This window comes from Monodelphis domestica, chromosome 7 (assembly GCF_027887165.1).
Source record: "Monodelphis domestica isolate mMonDom1 chromosome 7, mMonDom1.pri, whole genome shotgun sequence".
NCBI classification, from domain to species: Eukaryota; Metazoa; Chordata; class Mammalia; order Didelphimorphia; family Didelphidae; genus Monodelphis; species Monodelphis domestica.
Window position 1 is genome coordinate 94,201,049 of NC_077233.1, and position 13,439 is coordinate 94,214,487.

General features: G+C 43.1%; 1 protein-coding gene across 8 annotated transcripts in view; it reads left to right on the forward strand.

The window, feature by feature from the left end:
• The first annotated feature begins 8,379 nt into the window (after positions 1 to 8,379).
• ACKR2 (atypical chemokine receptor 2) overlaps positions 8,380 to 13,439 on the forward strand; it is a 58,060-nt gene continuing 53,000 nt past the window's right edge. For 3 of the 8 annotated variants that reach the window (XR_008913482.1, XM_016424358.2, XM_056805106.1), the window contains exons 1-2: positions 8,386 to 8,786; positions 10,879 to 10,977. The gene's annotated coding sequence lies outside the window, so the exon portion shown is untranslated. Of the gene's footprint in view, positions 8,787 to 10,878; positions 10,978 to 13,439 lie in introns of all 8 variants that reach the window. The other 5 variants (XM_016424361.2, XM_056805110.1, XM_056805108.1 and 2 more) reach the window with 4 other exon arrangements.

Below are 13,439 nucleotides of genomic sequence, written 5' to 3' on the forward strand. Positions count from 1 at the left end.
TTACAGAGGTAACATCAGGTAGACTAAAGACAGCTGGCCATCTTTGGTTAGAAAAGCTAAGGTAAGCAGGAAGGGGAGGGGGTGAATCCAAGATGGAGTCTGTGAGAACCAAGGACAGGGCAAGAAAGGAAGGAGGGAGGTGATGAGGGGAAGCCAAGGACTTCAAGGAGTAAAGAAAAGGGGAGATAGAGAAAAAGGGCCAAGACTTAAAATTCTGAAATTCTGCCTCTCCAAGACAACTGCTCAGAAGGAGATTACGGGGGTCTTTTTGTTGGCTTTGGGTACGAGGCTCTTGTTGTAGTGTCCATCCAAAGAACCAGGTCTCAGCATTCATAGTGGAGGGAAACATGGGGCAGGTGGCCAGGAGAGTAGTGTGAACCTCACTCTCATCAGAATTGGCTCCATGAGGGAAGAAGAGACACAATCAACGGGAGATAGAAAGCTATCTTATCCTACAGGAAAGTAGGAGGGGAAGGGAATAAGAGAAGGCGGATGACTTTCATAATGCCATGTCTAGTTTTCTTGGCAAAGATATTAGAATTGTTTGCCATTTACTTCTCCAGCTCACTTTCCAGCTGAGAAAACTGAGGCCAATAAGGTTAAGGCCAACAGGGTCACACAGCTAGTAAGCGTCTGAGGCTGGATTTGAACTCAGAAAGATTAATCTTTTTGACTTCCAACATAGTGCTCTATCCACTGCACCACCTTAGCTGCCCTATTGGGGAAAGAACTTGATCCATGATGGATTCTTCCCCCCTTGTAAAAAAAAAAAGCATATATATATATATTGCTATATATATATATTTAATATCAATATATTGCTATATTGATATTAAGAGAAGGACTAAGGTGGATTGATGATGACAACCATCTAGGAAGCTGGTCACTTCACTTCTTTGGGTCAGTGTGCAAAGAAGTCTTAGAGACTATGTTGTATGAAAAACATTAACTATTTTATTTATAGATTGAGGTAAAGACTGAGGATTAAACAAGATGGCCCTGACACTAAGGAAAACTAGCTCTCCAATCCACAGAATCTACATTTTCCTCACTGTTATGGGCATGGAAGGGTACCCTTTGGGGTTGGGGAAGGATGCCTTTTGCAAGCATGCAAGACTCCAAAACTTAGCTTAAAAACAAAAAGAGATTTTTTAATTTAGAAAGTAATGTTGAGAGTGGCCAGGAGGATAGCAAGGTAGAACAGCAAGATGGGAAGCGGTTCCTTGGGAGGACAGCATGAAAGGAAAGGCTGTTCCTCCATGGGGACAGCATGGATGGAAAGACTGTCCCCCAGAGGACATCAGTTCTGGGGTTTATATACTCTTTAGATGCTATGTCCTGGTGTGGACATGACCAGAATGTTAGTCCCTCAGGCATTTGGTGCGGTGGGGCGGTCATCTGACTGGGATCTGCCTGGAGGCATAAAGATTCATTTCTTTGTCCACCTTAAATCTAGAGGACAAAAGAGGGTAAACATCTCCGGACCCTGGGTGGGGTCATTGGGTGTTTCTAGGTTAAGAGTCACAAGGATGCAGCAAGGGCAATGGAGTTTCCCTGATAATAGTTCACCTGGGTTTCTGGGGGTACAGTGCCCATGTCACTCACGGGAATGTCTTCTGTTCTTTAAATCTACTCTACCAGCTATTTCTCAAACACCCTCACTGCTCTACCTGGCTATAACCGTCAGTCCTTGAGTTGGTTCTCTTTCTTAGAAGTTGTCCCCAATCTGCTAAAAGTGGACTCAAATTGGCCAAGCCCACCCAAAGTGGGTCTGAGCCCTGAGGTAAAACCTCAGAGCCCACAGACAAGATTTTCCAGGCAAAACTTTTCAGGCAAGTTGTTAAAAAACAGCAGGTAAAGTTACATCTTCTTAGGATGTATTTCAGTTTATCCGGAACCTCCAAACTTCTCCAAAACAGGTTAGATCAAGGTAGTCAACAAGGGTTCCTCCTCCTTCTCCTCAGCCTGGGACAGGAAGAAGTGTCAGTTGTACCTTTAAAACTCTTCCTCCTCTGCTCCCTGCATTCCAGAATCCTCTCTCCAAACTTCCTAGCATGTGCCCATGCTAGCACCTTAAAGACAACCTTCAACTTCTCTTAAAACTTACTCTTATCTCTAGAACTCTACAATTACACTTGGCTGTAAGGCATCCTTTTCTCCCTCAACTGGGTCCTATTTTGCACATTGATTTTGAGACAAACATTTATTACAATACTTTTCCATTGAAATATAAATAATATGAATCAAGTGCCATAACAAGGAGCCCAAAAGAGTCTTAAAAAGCTCCTTATTCACCAACTATTTGACTGATTTACCATATAGAGAGATATGGCAGCCAGAAGCAACATGGATTTGGGGTATAAAATTCCACTGAGATTTACAACTTCCCTCTCCTGACCTTCCCTGTTTTGGTTGAGATCATCCACATTCTTGAAGTCATGCAGGCTCACAACCCTAGATTCATGCTTAACTTGCCTTGACCTCGTATATTCAATCACTTACCACCTCTAGGGAAATCTGTCTCCACATCTCTTGCCTCACTTCTCTCTTCTCACAAGTCTACCAGCCTAGTTCCATATTACCTCCCACCTGGACTATTGTACTAACCTTTTCATTGGTCTACCTGCCTCCTCTCTCCCCCTTCAATCCATCCTCCTGAGCTGCCGTAGTATAAACCAAACCATGAAGATTCTATTGTACTGAATAACATTTAATCATACTTAGAAGCATTACTGAATTCCTAGTAGTTTTTGTTATCATGAATTCTCAATTAATGGAAAGATAGGAAGGGACAAGGTTATGAAGAGTTTTATTTACACACTCATTTTAGAAATTTATTCTTCATATTTGCCATTTCTTACTTGACAATGCTATTATATCATCAACCCTGCCATGATAACCCATATTGATGGCCAGGATTTCATCCTTATTGCTAAAGAGCCAAGTAGGGTGACTGGTAGAAAGTGGGAGAGTTATTTACCAAACTTGCTTTCACCTAGACCATAAGTGAAGCAGTAAACAGGATTGGGGTAAATAAAGGTCTGTTTATAGCAATTGTACACCCCAATTAGTCAGGGATGTGTTGAAGAATGTTTATCTTATGTACACACCTTCAGATAAGAAAAGTCTAATTCACTGCAGCTTATAATTCTCTCCACCCATTCTCTTCTCCTTCCTGTCACCCAGTGCCCAGGTCAAGTTCCCCCTCCTTCAGGAAGTCTTCCTGATCACAATAAGTCCTGGACATTCACTTCAATATGATAAACTCTGAATAAAAACTCTGTTCAGAGCACAGTGCTAGGACTAGGCTGGCTGGAGGAGAGACAAAATTTAGATAATATCAAGTCCTTGTTTTCTAGGTTAGAAGTGCAAGTGTGATGATCTCTCCTTGATGGAAGAGGAAACTGAAATGCTTGGGGGCAAGTGATGTACCCTTGGTCCTAGAGTTCACTTAGAAAGGGGAGGGGGCTCCTGAATACAAGTCCAGGGCTCACAACAACCTTGGGAGGTAGACAATACAAATATTCGTGTCCCCAGGCAAGGAAAGATTTTTTTTAACCCTTACTTCCCATTTTAGAGTCAATATGCTATTGGTTCTAAGGTAGAAGAGAGACATAGGGGCTAGGCAATGGGGATTAAGTGACTTGCCCAGGATCACACAGCTAGGAAGTATCTGGGATCAGTTTTGAACCCAGGACCTCCAGGATTGGCTCTCTATCTACTGAGCCAACTAGCTGCATCCCCTGGAAACAGAATTTTGAGAGGGGAAGGGACTTACCCATGTTTGGTCTATAGCTAGTTAGTATTAGAGGCAAGTGTATGGGGTGCTCAGGGAGGGGTAGCATCTCTGGTATGGAGGGCTTGTCATGCCCTCCTAGGGCAGCTCTCCAGCCTCTGACCCCCACCTGACACCCAGCTCTCACTTGTGGCTCCTAGTAGCTGCTAGCATGGGACAGTGGCCACACCCCAGGCAAAGGCTTCAACAGGCCGGCTAAACCTTCTGAGGGTAGCCATTGGGTCGTCGACCCCTGGTGAACCAGGGCTTTGCTCACCCAGCATGTGAAGACTGTTTCGGCTGAACAGATGGAAGAAACCAATAAGAAGGTTCAACGGCTGAGATGGCGACGCAGCAAAGCACTGTGGAGTGCTTAGGGCGTGTTGGAGCACAAAAGACAACAGGGCTATCCAATGCAGTTGAGGAAGTCTCCAGGTGTAACGACTTTTCGTGCCACTGGACCTAGGCTTCCAACACCGAGAGAGCAGGACTGTCTCTGTGCATAGATTTTTCCACTTAAATCTTCATGCATAAGTGTCTTTGTGCACAAAAACACACAAAGACAATAGTCATCCTCAGTTACCGAGAGACTACTACTATACTATACTATACTATTAGAGGCAAGACTCAAACTCAGATCTGACTCTAACCTAGGGTTCTTTCTATTAATTCCCATGCTACTTTGATTTTAATAGCTCAGAAGAGGACTGATTCTGTGTCAGACTCATTGTTACTAATAAGGCTAATATACTTAGAGCTTCCTGAGGATCAGTATCTTATCTAAATTTTGTATGTCCCTCCAGTCATCAGAGAGTTCTGTACACTAGAGAAACCTAATCCTTCTGGAGCCTTTGCTTTGATCAGACTTTAATTGCTTTGATCTCTCTAGTCTACTCCTTCCAGTTGCCACTTAATCACATCTAGAGCTTTGGGGCTCATCAAATGTTAGTCACTTCCTTTTTCTGCTCCCTCAAATCACTCTCCCCTATTGAAGTTTATTTAAACCTGATCCTTTCCCTTTAGAGTGGACAGTCCAACACTCACCCATGCTGTGCAGTGACTCTGAACTGCAATTCCTCCACCCTGATTGAACACCCTTATAGGAAGGGAGGAAGGGAGAAAGAGATGGAGAGAGGAAGGAAGGAAGGAAGGAAGGAAGGAAGGAAGGAAGGAAGGAAGGAAGGAAGGAAGGAAGGAAGGAAGGAAGGAAGGAAGGAAGGAAGGAAGGAAGGGAGAGAGGGAGGGAGGGAGGGAGGAGGGAGGGAGGGAGGGAGGAAGAAAGGAAGGAAGGAAAGAAAGAGAAAGAAAGAAAGAAAAGAAAGAAAGAAAGAAAGAAAGAAAGAAAGAAAGAAAGAAAGAAAGAAAGAAAGAAAGAAAGAAAGAAAGAAAGAAAGAAAGAAAGAAAGAAAGAAAGAAAGAAAGAAAGAAAGAAAGAAAGAAAGAAAGAAAGAGAAAGAAAGAGAGAGAGAGAGAGAGAAAGAAAGAAAGAAAGAAAGAAAGAAAGAAAGAAAGAAAGAAAGAAAGAAAGAAAGAAAGAAAGAAAGAAATGTTAGAAGGGAGGGAAGAAGGGAGGGAAAGAAAGGGTGAGAGGGAGGGAGGAAGGAAGGAAGGGACCTTGAAGCACTGGTAATGTTGAAAAAAGTTAGGGGTAGGCAAGGAGGACATTTGAAGGATATAGTTTAAGAGAGGCATAGGTTGAAAAACATACATAGAAAGGCAAGGGGGTGTGTTTGTGTGTGTGTGTATGTGTGTGTGATATTTTATACACAGGCCAGAAGAGCAGAAATTAGTGCGTTTAGGGGAGTTCTTTTCCAGGAATATGGGCTCTTATAGCCACACCTGTATATCTAGGCTCTAGGGCACCTTAGAGTTAGCTGTCAAAGATGAATCTAAATTACTCCTCTGGCCTCCCAATTGCCCTGACTATGAAGGTGTTGAGGGCAATACAAATGTACATCATCAAGATGATGAAATAGTCGTCTCGGGTTATTTTCTCAGAAAATTGAAGTGCTGCAATCTCCATGGCTAACTCAGGAAACTCTTACCTTTCTCCTGCCCCTCCCAGAAAGAACTCGGGAGAACCTTACCTTTTACTGAAAAAGGGTCTCCTACAAATTCTTCAGTGGTTCAGTAGTTAGAGCACTGAGCCTAGAGTAAGGAAGATTCATCTTCCTGAGTTCAAATTTGGTTTTAGACACTTACTAGCTTTGTGATCCTGGGCAAGTCACTTAAGCCTTGTTTGCCTCAGTTTCTTCATCTGTAAAATGAGCTGGAGAAGGAAATGGCAAACCACTCTAGTCTCTTTGCCAAAAAAAAAAATTCCAGATGAAGTCACTATTAGTCATTATTTAGTCACACAATTAAACAACAACAAATTCTTCATTTGGTAACATTTTTTGAGTTTCCAGATGATTGCTCCAACATTTCACTTTTTAACTATATGGCAAAGGCAAATAAGTTGCTTTTCTTCTCTGAACCTTTCCTTTCTTATCTCTGCTTCCACTGCCCTAGAAGCCAATCAGGAGTCACTCCTCCACACAGTATCACAAGATTTCAGAGGATTCCCAAGCCTAGGCAGCAAGGGACAAAGCTCCACCATTACCATTTAAAAACAGGTCAGGGGGCAACTGGGTTGCTCAGTGGATTGAGAACCAGGCCTAGAGACAAGAGGTCCTGTATTCAAATTGGATCTCAGACACTTCCTGGCTGTGTGACCTTGGACAAGTCACTTGACCCCCATTGCCTAGCCCTTACTACTCTTCTGCCTTGGAACCAATACACAGTATTGATTCCAAGATGGAAGGTAAGGGTTTTAAAAAATAAAATAAAATAAAAACAGGTCAAATTAATATTATTTTATGCTAAATCATTTTACACATAGCAGTAAATTTGAAAAGTATGTTTGTGAAGAATTGAAGTAAACTTTGATTTATTTCTTGCCACTCAGAAAACAAACAAAAAAGAAACCATCAAATCCCTACATAAGATAGTTGAAGGCAGCTCATCACATACTGACAATACTTGGAAATAATCTTTGTTCTAACTCTAAAACATAAACATTCATCTTGTATGAAAGTCTTCCTCCCAGAGGACAGAAATAAACATGATGTCCTAGAAAGAGTGTTGAATTTGGAATCTTGAAACCTGGTCCCATAATCTACTGTGTGACCTGGGGGAAGTCATTTCCTACCTCTGGTTTTCAGTTTCTCTCTAAAATGAGGATAGGATGACAGGAACTAACTTTTTTTTTTTTCTAAACCCTTACCTTCCATCTTGGAGTCAATTCTGTATATTGGCTCCAAGGCAGAAGAGTGGTAAGGGATAGACAATGGGGGTCAAATGACTTGCCCAGGGTCACACAGGTGGGACCTGTCTGAGGCCAGATTTGAACCGAGGACTTCCCATCTCCATCCCAACTCTCTAAAAATGATGCACCTAGTTGCCCCATTGAGTTTTTTTAAACTTCTGCATAATAGATGCTTGATAAATATGTATTAAATTATATTTAAGTGATGTACTATTTCTTTGTGCCTCAGTTTCTTCATTTGTAAAATCAGTGGGTTACACTGGATCATCTGTGAGACTGTGAATCTTATGATTTTGGTTAATTCTATGTTCTAACATTTCTTCTGGTCCTAATAGTCTATGCTCCTTCATTGAAGGTTCCCCCCCCCCCCCACCTCCCAGTTCCATTCTTTGGGACTCAATAACAAGGACATTCCTGGTGAGCCAATGAATGAAGGCTTCCTAGAGGAGAGAGCACCTGAGCTCTAGACTTGAAGGAGGAAGATTCCAGAGAATGATGGGAACTAAGACAGGAGAAGGCAGGAAGGTAGGTGGGTTGGCTAATAAATATTCTGGGTTCTTAGCCCTCTACCATCTTTCCTGTGCTGGGGATAGTGCTAATACCAGTTATGCAGCAGCTCCACCTGGTGGTCACGTTTGGAGACGCCATCCAAAGACAGTTCACCCCCGAGGGATGGATAGGGTGGAGGGCTGAGAAGTCTAGGTGCGCATTAGGTTCACACACTCTTTAGGAGTCCCAAACCCTGAGAGCCAGATGCAGCCCAGGCTCGAGGATTTCTTCCCTCTATCTTGGGGGTCCCAGATCAAACTGTGGTAGATGTCTTTTAGAAAGGAGATGAGAGGGGGCAGCTGGGCAGCTGGGTGGCTCAGTGGATGGAGAGCCAGACCTAGAGACAGGAGGTCCTAGACACTTCCCAGCTGTGTGACCCTGGGCAAGTCACTTAACCCCCATTGCCTAGCCCTTACTGCTCTTCTGCCTTGGAGCCAATACACAGTATTGATTCCAAGACAGAAGGTAAGGGTAAAAAAAAGAAGAAGAAGAGAGATGAGAGCAAAAGGAGGAGCATCAGAGAGGAAAAAGCCCTTTGACCAGCAAAACAATGCTCAGCCCAAAGGCTTCTGAATATCCTCCACTGGGGATGACTTAAAGGCGCAGCCTGTCTTGCTCGCGGGTGCCACTTGGTGGCTAAAGGGAAAACTCAGGCAGATTAGTGGGAATCAAAGATGCAATGGCCAAAGAGAAGCCAGTTAGGACCAGACAGCCCCTCTCCCCTCCCCCTTCCCCCCCCTCCCCGGTCTTCAGGGGACAGTCCGCATAACCCTGTGGTCCCGTGACCTTTCCAGGGCACCACATCGCTTCAGGAGAGGGGGAACAGCCAGAGTTCCTCTGGCAACAAACTGGTTGCTGCAGAAACTCTAGGAGGAAGCATAACAATGGAATAACTCCTGGACCAGAAGAATTCCTGGCTGATCCCAACTTCTTCAACCACAGAGAAGAATTCTGGGGCAAAGCAAGAGCTCGAGCTGAAGGAGAGTTCAAGAATGATAGCGTTCGTTCTATGGGCAAACTTCAGAAATGAGACTTGTTATTTAGAGTTCAGACTGGTTTAATGTGTAACTCAGGACTCCATATTATATTGATCCCAAAGAAACCTTCCAGGAATGCCAGATCTGAAGATTAATGCCCTTCTCGGATACGGTAAAGGTTGGTGGAGGACGTTGGAAGTGGGTGGGAAGAGATTGTCTCTCTTAGTATAGAGGCTTCTTGGAATTTTCTCTGGGGGAGGAGAGGAGAGGGGGAAATCACCTTAGAATAATAATTTGTTAGGTGGACTATATAGATTACTGGGAGAGAAGGGGTTAACTGTAAAAAGGAGGCTCCAAGCTGTTATTGTTGCGTTTAGTCTGGTCCAACTCTTTTGGACCCCATTTGGGATTTTCTTGACAAAGATACTGGAATTGCTTGCCATGTTCTCCAGCTCATTTTACAGATGAGGAAACTGAGGCAAACAAGGTTAAGTGACTTGCCATGGATCACCCAGTTATTAAGTATCTGAGGCTGGATTTGAACTCAGGAAGATGTCTTTCTGACTCCAGGTAGAAGCTCTATCCATATAGTTGATAGACAAGTCCTAGAAAGGTTGCCAAATAGAATAAGGATTAGATTTGGTATGTTCGGTCCCAGAGGGCAGAACTAGAAGTAATGGAGAAGGAAGAGGAATTGTAGCTTGTAGATATGGTTGTGATCTAAAGAAAACCTTCCTAACAATGAGAAGAAAAGCTCAAGATACACAATGGAGGTTTCAGGAGCTAGGGAGACAGCACCCCATCAGTGAAGGGGGCAGGGTCTTCAATCCAAGACTGAGTGATCATCAGAGATATCTCTGAGATGCCTTCCTGCTCTGTGATTCCAGAAAATCAAATAACCAACAAAAGAGCATCTCCAGAAACCTGTCAGTTAAGTCCCAAGACATTTGCTGCTCTAGGTTGTCTACTTTTCCGACTTTCTCTCTTTTCAGATATTGTCCCCTGTTAATCCTACCTAAACCTTGTAACAAAATTTTCTCTCTCAGGCTTGGTTCCATTTTGGGGGGACACCTCCTCTGCTCTCCCTCCACCCTCTTGCATGCAGAAGGAGAACCCTAAAGCTCTCTCCTGGTCCTTCCCCCATCCTAAGTCAGGGCCTCAGGGTGTGATCATGGGTATAAAGGAGATCCACTCCATCTTGCAGTGTCCCAACCCAAGTGGTCCTGGGGAAGACCCTCACTCTCTTCGTGTAAAATAAAATGAACACAACTTGTACTGAGTCATTTATTGGCCCAAAGCACTTGAGCAAAAATACTCTGAAAGCTTCCAACTTACTCAACAAATGAATAAGATTCAGTCCCCACCCTCCTTGAGCTCATTGCCTCAGAGAGAAAAATTGGAGAAGTCAACAAGACCAGAATAGCCTCAGCCTCTAGTGTTTCACACATTTCAGCATGCAGCAGGAGCATATAATGGGTGGTGTGACCTCCCTGGGCTCCTGTGCCTCCAGAACTGCTCCAAGTCACAGATTGCCACAGGGCTGGCCGTGCATGTCTTTCTAGGTACATTCACTTACCCAACAGGCATTGTAGGAGCAAATGCAGAACTCCAGAGGCTCTGAAGTCCTGGGAATGCATAGTATAGAATGAATGCCCTAGCGCGAAGGGATGGATCTTAAAATAGGAGCCATATAAATGTTGGAACAGAAAGGGATTTGGGAGGTCACTCTAGTCCAATGACCTCATTTTGTATGTGGGCAGGGAAGGGAAATTATTTACTAAAGATTAAACAGCAGTCAATAACTGAACCCAGGCCTTGTGACATCAATTCCTTCAGTTCTCTCCTCTGTATACCAATTGCCACCATTTTCTGATATTTTCCTTTCGTATGTAGTTCTCCTTTATTTCTAACTACCAAAAATCTACTTGGTTAAATTCTATCTCCTTCAGGAAGCCCTTCTTGACTCCTTCCCCACTAAATCCACAGGGATTTCTCTCCTCTTTTCAGCTCCAATGGCATGGACCTTCTTTGTCCCTCTGCCTCACAAAACCCATAGAGCTTTGGCATTCACCTGATAATAAGAATAATTCATAACTTGTAGAATTTAGAGGTTTACAAAGCACATTCAGTCACTCGTGAGTGAGTGTGTGTGTGTGTGTGTGTGTGTGTGTGTGTGTGTGTGTGTGTGTGTGTGTGTCTTCCCACCCCAACCAAATGGTGGATGATTCAGGGGCAGGAAGAAGATCCTCTTCTCTTCTGTATCTCCTTAGGATATTGCACATAAGGAATGTACTACAAATGTGGTTGGACTTGACGATGAACAGACTTTTATAAAAGGCTCAGAGGAAGAAGCGACAAAGTGAGTCCAGGTATGCCTTTGCCACTGAGTTGTTGCATCACTGAGCCAATTCTTTCACCTTTGGATGTCACTGTCTTCCTTGAGAAATGGAGTAGCCAATGGAACTTTTACCTTGGTCTCTTCTATGTTCTTTGTTCGAAGGTTCCTTCTAGTTCTGTCATTCTATTTTCAGTATTCTAAGGTTCCACCTAGATTTGACATTTTATTGTTTTATGTTCTGGCCATCCTTTCGCCTCTGATATCCTAGCTAAAATATCAGAGCTGATAGAAAATAGAAAATGATTTTTGTAACCAGGGAATAATGTTTGAAAATGACCAAATTTAAAATATAAATAAATAAATAAAATATCAGAGCTGAGACTCTGAATTCTTGTACCTGAAAGCAAATTCATTTGTGGGAGAGCAAGAAGATGGTAATGGTCTAGAAGGCAGTCCAAATACAAATGCAGAAGGAAAGGATGTGGCCATATAGTTTGAGCTGAGCCCCTTAGGAGTTAGGGTGAAGGCAAGCCCCAGGAGAGGGATGCCATGATGATCTCCAGTGGTTGATAGTTCAGGCCTGGTAGAAGATTATTCACTTAGAGGTAGAGGGTGAGATAGAGCGGTTGGGTGGTGCAAGAGGATAAAATGCCAGGCCTGAGGTCAGGAAGACTCACCTTACCAAATCTGCCCTCAGACACATCCTATCTGTGTGACCATGGGCAAGTCACTTAAACCTGTTTACCTCAGTTTCCTTATCTGTAAAATGAGCTGGAGAAGAAAATGGCCAACCACTCCAGTATCTTTGCCAAGAAAACCCCAAATGGACTTGTTGGCTATGGGAGGAAGGAGGGAGGAATGGAGGGAAAGAACATGATTCATGTAACTATGGAAAAATATTCTTAATTAATTAATTAAACTTAAAAAAAAAGAAAACTCCAAGTGGGGCCAAGAAGAGTCAGATACAACTGAAAATGACTGAAAAACAGCAAAAAGAAGGGAGGCACAGGGATGGTGGTGATTATGAGGGGAAAGTGCTCTACCTTGTGTTGATTTTCTGGAGCAAAGCCTTGGGCTCTCTGGTCTAGTTATGGCTGTATTTATCAGGTCTCTTCTAGCTGTAATGATCTATGCCTCAGAGGGTCTCTGGCACAAGGGTTAAAAAAGATGTAGCAGAAAGATTCCAGAAGACCACAGAAAGTCAGCTTATTCCTACCCAGACAGCCCAGGGGTTGGGGAGGTTGGGGGGAACCCGGTTGTCGCATTTTCATACTCAGAGTGGAATAACAGCTACTGCAGGATTTCTGTAAAGTAACTTTTTAAGAACTATGTCAGGAAAGAAAAAAAGTTCATTTCTCCAAAGTCTCCACCCTACGGTTCAGATGAGGATGGAAATGTCCTCATCTAACCAATAGACGAATGAGCAGTTTCCACCATCCTCATAGCCTCCTCTTCTTCAGCAGTAGACTTCACAGACCCTTAGTTTCAGGGTCTTCCAGAGACTATTTCACAACCTCCCATTTATCAGTCAAGACGGAGTCCTTTTCTATGACCTAATGATAACAAAACCTGCTATTTCTACATCACTTTATTTTTTTAATTTATTTTTTTTAGTGCAAAGCAATAAATTTTTATTTGTTCACAGTTAGACACAAGCAACTGCCTTGACATTTTTAGAACATTCTAATAAGGACAGCAAAACCTTTTGATTCCAATTCTTATTCACTAGGACTGTACCATTTTCCCTTGGAGTTCATATTTATGGCACTTACTGTGGATTGTTTTTGACACGCTTACAAGGGTGAGGCAAGGAACAGACTGAACCTTTTTGACAAAAGATGACATTTTTAGATTTGGACTAAAAGCAGTTAAAAAAAGAAGTGGTGCCACTTCACCAATGCATCCCTTTAACCTGCAAGTTCACTCTATCATTCTGAAGATCCGCAGTTGAGGTTCACCAAACTAGATTACGTCCTTAGCAAAAACTCTTTTCCTTCATAATCTTTGTGGTCCATAGAAAAAGTCTTCCAAAAGTGATTCCCAATTCTTCCTAGTGTAAAACACCTGGCTTCTCCTGGGAAAAGCCATAGTGGAGTCCTGTTATAAAGAACACCCCTCCCTCCTCTCCAAACATGGCACCTGGGTTCAGCCTACAGGTTACAAACTCCCAAAGCTATCCTCTGGAAGGAGATCTAGCTCATTAAGTAAGCCCGTCTGTTTTTCAAGGATCATTTTTGTGGCCAAGTTACGTTTAGCTATTATCCACTGAGCAGCACGGAAAGGGACAAAGAAACTTACTCGGTCTTAATTCATCTCTGGGGCAGGAAAGTTGGGTAGAAAGAACTGTCCATTCACAGGGGTGCCAAGTTAGATTTGTGGACCAATCAGAGTTCACATTTCCCCTCATATGGAATGTAGATTGCAGGATTAAGACAAGCGAACCGTTATGTTTTCATTAAGCACACATGTAACTAACAATGAAGCCAAATATAG